This window comes from Panthera uncia, assembly GCF_023721935.1.
Source record: "Panthera uncia isolate 11264 chromosome B3 unlocalized genomic scaffold, Puncia_PCG_1.0 HiC_scaffold_1, whole genome shotgun sequence".
In the NCBI taxonomy this organism is placed as follows: Eukaryota; Metazoa; Chordata; class Mammalia; order Carnivora; family Felidae; genus Panthera; species Panthera uncia.
The window spans coordinates 3,428,064-3,433,726 of record NW_026057582.1 but is presented as its reverse complement, the minus strand read 5'-3'; the positions used below and the strand labels follow the sequence as shown (position 1 = coordinate 3,433,726).

Below are 5,663 nucleotides of genomic sequence, written 5' to 3'. Positions count from 1 at the left end.
GGAGAGTGGGGAGAAGGGGAGGGGGAAGGGTTAAGAGCGGTGGCAGGGAGGAGGGGGGACAGGGAGGAGGGGGGCGGGAAGGGGGTAAGAGGAAGGCAGGGAAGGGGAGGGGGGTACACGGAGGAGAGGGAATGGCGCCGAATCAAACAGGAGCCGAGTCACTCTACCCACCCCCTCGCCTACACGCAGGATGGGGTTGTTTGGGGACAGAGAGGAAGCAGGATCAGGACCCCGATCAGAACGCGGTAGATGCGTGAGCCTCTGTAATTGACGCTCTGCTGTCTCAATTTATGAGAAATATAAGACATGTAATTGCCTCTGTAGTTTGGACACTCATTAGGAGAATAATAAATGTTATTATTTATTAATATGGCAATGAATCATTCAGGCTTTTAAATTAAAGATTAAAGCGCTCACAAATTAAATGTAAATCCCCGGGCCGGTGTCGACGGAGAGGGTCCTCCGCGCATTAGTGCGCGCCTGGCCCTTTAAGCGGGCGGGGCTGGCGGCGGGGTGACGCGAGGACACGGCCGGCTCGCGGGGACAGCCTGCCTCCTGCCGGCCGCTCGCGGAGCCTGCGAGGCGGGTCGGGCGCAGGTGCAGGCGCCCCTGCCCGGCAGCGCCCCCACGCGGCACGCAGGCGCTGCGCAACCCAAACCCGCTCTCTGGGGGGCAGTGGCCCCGACGACCCCGCTCCCCCCGGGGACACACGCAGCTCCCGCTGGCTCCTCGCTGGGCTCCCTGAGCAAACGCCCTGCACAGCGTCCCCAGCCAAGGGGGCTCGCAGCCCCACCGACCCACGGGCGCGGCGAAGCCCAGAGATGTTAAGTGACCCACCGAGGTCACACAGCCAGGATCTGGTGGGCCTGGAATTCTAGCCCAGCCGCGCGGGGCCCCAAGGGCTGTTCTCTTCTCCGTGGCAGTTGGGTTCCCAAGCCAGCCCCAGACCCTGTTAGAAGCACAAGAACATGGAATAAATAGACGAAGGTCATTATTTCCTGATGGCTGACTGTGACAGGCACCAAGGCAGATACTGCGCATGGTTACTTGCATTGAGGTAAGCACAGATCCCTCTGCCCGTGTTACAGATGAGAAGGCTGAGGCACAGACCGGCTTCAGTGACTCTCCCAACTCAACAGGGAGGAAGTGTGGGAGGAGTCAGAACCAGGGCTGGCCAAGCGGGGCCCTGAACCCCGGACCACTCCAAGACCAGACCAGTTTCTTCTGGGTCCTCAAAGGAGGAGTGGATGCCCCAATTCCTGCCCCAAACAGGGCACAGGGCAATGGCTGGCTGCACCCTGGTAGACACCTGAGTTACAGCAAGAAAATGAATCGTTATTTACTTAACCAGTGCATGATTTGGGGTGCCCGTGTCACTTCCAGCCCCTGTTGTGACCGTCTCTGGGTTTGGGACTGTTTCCCAAATAATCCAAAGATTGGGACAGTTACAGGTTTGGGATACAAGTTGTTGAATTACCTTCTAGTAAGAGGGTCTCAACTCTACGCTTATTTGGGGAGGTCCTTTGAAGAGGCGCCCCCGCCCCCCAACTATGGTGAGCAGTCCCTGAAAGTTAGCCCCCTTCCACACCCAGGCTGGCATGTTGGGAAAACCTGGGGTGTCTATAATTCAGCTTCCCAGTTATTCATCCCAGACCTTTGAAGACAGGCAGGAGCCCCTTGAACCCGCCCCACTCACCCCTACTCCCTTAGAGCTTGGAGGCAAAATGGCACAGCCATGGACGGTCCCAGACGCCCTCACTTTGCTCCACCCTTGCCCCTGGAGTAATCCCAGCCACCCCCTGGCCCTTGAACTCCACTTCCCCAGGTTGACCTTCCCCATGTCAACTCTCAGGATTCAGTAGACTTAGTAGGGTACCCCCCCCCCAAAGAAAGCCCTTCTTCCTCACACCCATCAGACTCTGCCTCCCCTTCAGACCATTGTCATTGTGATGCCCACTGAGCCCTCCGTGTCTCCCAGGCCCGGGTCTAAGGCTTTCCATCATTATCATAACACATTACGGGATCTCGGAGCCGTGATCTGACCCCAGAGCCCATGCCCCGTCCACATGGGTCTCCGCTGTCTGCCCAGGCCAGGGCACAGCCCCACAGACACGCTCAGGAAGTATTTGTGGATGAAGAAGTGAATGAACCCATGAAGGCTGCTTTCTCCCCCACCAGGCTGGGACCTCCTTGAGGGCACGTGGGGTTTCTCCACTGCTGGACCCACATCACCCCCGCAGAGAGTTGGGCTGGGACACGGAGCTGCCGAGTGTGTGGAGGGAGTCACGGCTCCTCTCTGGACTCGACTCCCCACCCAAGCGACGAGGAAGGCAGCAAGCTGTCCCAGCTGGTCATGCCAACACACTGCAGGAGCGTGGAGAAGCTGGGACTGGCTGTGCTCAGGCCCTGGGGTCCATCCCAGCCTCTTCCCACGTGGCCTTCTGTCCCCCTGGCCCCAGGATCTCAGGTCCCCAACCTTGTCTCAGGCCCCTCTTGCCCCAGGATCTGGTTTGGAGGAACGGGTTTCTCAGCCCCATGTGACTATTCTCTGCACCCCTGCCCCACACATCCCAACCCAGGGTGGAGGGGACTTCACTGCTGCTTCTTCCACCCACCCAGGTCCCCGCCTGGGGACAGGGACAGACAGAGCGGTCCATGTTATTGCTGTTATCCCTGGGGGACTGTTCAGACGCCAACTAATTTGTTTCACTCTTGCCCCCTCCCTTATTGATCAATGCTGTAACCGAGCGTTGTGTTAAATGACTTGTTGCCATGGTAACCATCAGATACACGCACAGATCTGATGTGCCTGTTTCCTGAGCCAGATCGCCTCCTAAGAGCTCGCAGGGAGCAAATCTCCTTTCATATCCGCCGCTGTTTTCTCAAAGGCACAGGATATTGTTCAGAACAAGGCATTTTTAAAAACAATATTAAAAAAAGAACTTAACCAGGTTTCTCAACAGATATAAAGCTGTTTCATAAGGTATGTCACTCTTAAAAAATATGAAATCAGATTTGAAAAGGAAACCTTTGACCAAGTGCATCTTCCTTCTGAGACTCTCTCCTTAGGAAATAAGCTGAAATATGGACACAGGGCCCCGTATAACTGACAGCAGCTGTGACATTTACAAAGAGAGAAATGGAAAACAGCCTCAAAGTTCCACAGGAGAAGATTCAAGTAAGCTGTGGTTCGCACACTGGCAGGATATTATAGAGATGTTTAAAATGCTACATAGAAGAGGGAAGCATATGTGTCAGATGATGTGGAATGAAAGAAACATGATAGGAAACTGTGTCTGCCAGGAGATCATAATGAATGTAAACAAACCTAAGCGATGCAAGAAAACTACTCGGAGAAAATACACACACCAAAATGTTGACAGAGCTTGTCGGTGGACCCGTGGTAATTTTGTTTCCTTGTTCACTTATTCGGCAGATATTCCCAGAGCAGGTGCTTAGGACCCCCGGCCCCTATCACGGCCCTGGGAGCACAAACGTTATGTCTATTTCCTGTAGTTTCCCAAATGTGTTTAAGGAGCACGTGTTACTTTTCAGTGGAAATATATATATACAATTTTTTTTTTAAGCCAAGGTATATGTTTTACCCATCAGGTCGGCAACAAGGTAAAGAGAATCTGCTGGTGGGGGAGGAGAGGGTGTGGGGACACGGGCGCCCTGCTGGTGGAAGTCGGAATTACAGCTACCTCCGTCGGAAATTAGCCCCCCAGAAAGGCACCCCCCACCTCCACCCCCGTGAACAGTCCCATTCTCCAGGTAACCGGGGAGTGAGGCACCCCCAAGTTGACACGCGCTTCTCTCCCAGGAGGCCTGCACCTCAACGTGCTCCCTCTGTAGCGGAGGAGGAGAAAGTGCTGGAAACCAGGAACCACTCAGAGCAGATGCTGCTCGTTTAATTGCAGGGCAGGGTGGAGGGGAGGAGGCCACCTGGGGAGATGGGTTTTGGCAGATTCCCATTCCAACCCCAGTTACCTCGGTGCTCCTGGGCATGTCCCTTCACCTCTCTGGCCTCAGTGCCCTCGTCCGCCCAACGCGGGTGGGGACGCCTCCCTGGCAGGTGTTCCGTGAGAATTACAGGAGGCATGGTGTGTGACACCCTCCACACGGGCACCCCAGGGCTTTGTTTTTATTTGCTTGTGTTGGCTTTTGCTTCCTGAGAAGGAAACAGCAATAAAAGTTGGCTCACGATGGCCAAGGAGCTGCGGGCTACAACCTCCCTCCTCTTTTCCTGCAGGCCCCTTGGGGGTCTGGAAGGAGGGTCCGGCAGTAGGAGGTCCCTTGGGCCCCGGATGAAGGGCTGGCCCCGGGAGGGGCTGCCAGCAACTGCCTACAACATGCACACTGGTTTTTTTAGAGCCAGCAAATGCCCCAGCCAATGTTTTCTAGTTGTGACAGACAGGGTCCAGGGGACAGAGCTCCTTTTCACTCCCCGGGCTGTCCCCTTTTGCGGACCACCGGCTGCCACTCCAAGCCCACGTCCCCTCCAACCTGCCAGCGGGGGCCACACGGGGCCCACCCTCGTGCTAGGTTTATGCGGCTGCTTCAGGTTATTTGAAAACATATAAAACCTTTTCTTTTAAAAAAGCAAAGTCTCATCTTTCATGGGAATCCAGTGTTTTCTTAACAGTCCCAACGCAGCATCTGCAGGAATTTTCCAGACTTGAGAAGAGAGGAGGGAGAAAAAAACAAAACAAAACTGATCACCTCTGGTTTCTGACGGAGCATGCATGATCCTGGCTGGATTCTACATTTAGAGAGAGTGATGCAGGGCAGGGAGCAAGATTCTGGCTTCTGGGCCAGCGCTCCGCCCTGGATTTCTATTTTGTAGGACAGCCTTCCTGGGCCTGGCCGTGCTGGAGGGCTGTGATTCAGTGGGCGTGAGCCCCAGAAGGGAACCGTGCGGGGGCCGGGGAGGGACAGCAGGCGGTGGTCCCTGGGGGAAGGTGGAGGAGAAGACGGTTCTTGGAGAATTTGCCAAGTCTTTTCCACACCACTGCATACCAAGGACCCAACCCCCGGGGAAGGGGGCACCAGGTGTGGGGCTAACTCTTCACTAGAAGGTGATGGGGCTGCGGGACGTGTGGGTCCCCCGGCCCTCCCTGGAGGGCTCTGACACCACTGACCCCAAGTCTTAAAACCTTGTGAACCCCTGGACCCAGCAATCCCGCCTCGTGGAATTCATCACCAGAAATAGACACAAAGCAGAGTGATTTAGCTACTGTAGTTCAGCCATCCCCTGGAATATGAATAAAAATATTGTAGACGATGCCATGGAGAGGTGGTCTCGCCAAACTGTCCAGTGAGGTAAGCAGGTTACAAAGTACTGTGGACAGGAGGTCATCCATCGCGTTCAACAGACTAGTGGGGACATCTGAATCTGTATCTACCTGACGTGCCAACATAGGAAAAGTCTATGCCAAAATGTTAACGGTGGTCATTTCTGAGTGGCTTTTCTTTTCCAATTCTCTGCGTGTCCTAATGTTTCCCACGATGAAGTAATGCAGCCTTTTGTTTATTTCGGAGCACAGCCAGGGAAACAGACTGCCTGGTCTAGCCTTCCCTGTGCATCCTTGGGCAAGTTACTTAACCACTCTGTGCTTCAGTTTCCTATCTCTACAACGAGGACAGCGCCTGCTTCTCGGGGT

At 54.8% G+C, this 5,663-nt stretch overlaps 1 long non-coding RNA gene across 1 annotated transcript; it reads left to right on the top strand.

Annotated features, from left to right (window-relative positions):
* The first annotated feature begins 657 nt into the window (after positions 1–657).
* Positions 658–3,385, top strand: LOC125909158 (uncharacterized). The gene is made up of 2 exons (XR_007453562.1): positions 658–1,057; positions 1,979–3,385. It is a non-coding gene; the product is annotated as an uncharacterized LOC125909158 (long non-coding RNA).
* The last annotated feature ends 2,278 nt before the right edge of the window (positions 3,386–5,663 follow it).